Source organism: Octopus bimaculoides, chromosome 13 (assembly GCF_001194135.2).
Source record: "Octopus bimaculoides isolate UCB-OBI-ISO-001 chromosome 13, ASM119413v2, whole genome shotgun sequence".
In the NCBI taxonomy this organism is placed as follows: domain Eukaryota; kingdom Metazoa; phylum Mollusca; class Cephalopoda; order Octopoda; family Octopodidae; genus Octopus; species Octopus bimaculoides.
Genome location: NC_068993.1, coordinates 6,991,239 through 6,991,963, shown reverse-complemented (window position 1 = coordinate 6,991,963; position 725 = coordinate 6,991,239).

Sequence of the window (725 nt, the reverse complement as noted above, 5' to 3'; positions counted from 1 at the left end):
CAGACAACTTGAAACAACACAACACTCGGACACACACACACACACACACACACAGGCATCTTCTCACACACCCTCACGCACACACAGGAATTTTCTCTCACACGTACACATACGCACACAACTATCTATACACACGCACTCATTGTCCAGATTAAACAAGTTTACCGCTCACAGAAACATACACATACATACACGCACACACTTATGTGTAGGTACTCAAATTCTTACATACACACACAGATGTCTACCCATGCGCAATAAGACGGAAACTTATGCACGCGCACACACATACCCGCACACGGTCGCAAACACAGTACGTGCGTGTTTGTTTGTGTGTGTGTATGCGTGTATGTATGTGCGTGTGTGTGTGTATGCAGATGTTTAAATTTAGCTGTATGCGAGCATACGAAAGTATGTATGTATGTATGTGTAAGCGTATGTATGTATGTATATGTGTGTGTAAGTATGTATGTGTGTATGCATGTCTGGACGGATGGATGGATGTGTGTGTGTGTGTGTATGTACACATGAATATGTGTGAGTTTATATGTGTTTGTGTGTGTGTGTTTAGATGTTTAAATTTAGCAGTATACGAGCATGTGAACGTATGCGGGTGTCTATGTGTGTATGGATGGATGGATGGATATGTGTGTGTATACGTATATGAATATATGTGTACGTTTATATATATATGTGTGTGTATGTTATCTTTTAGGTGTTTCAAA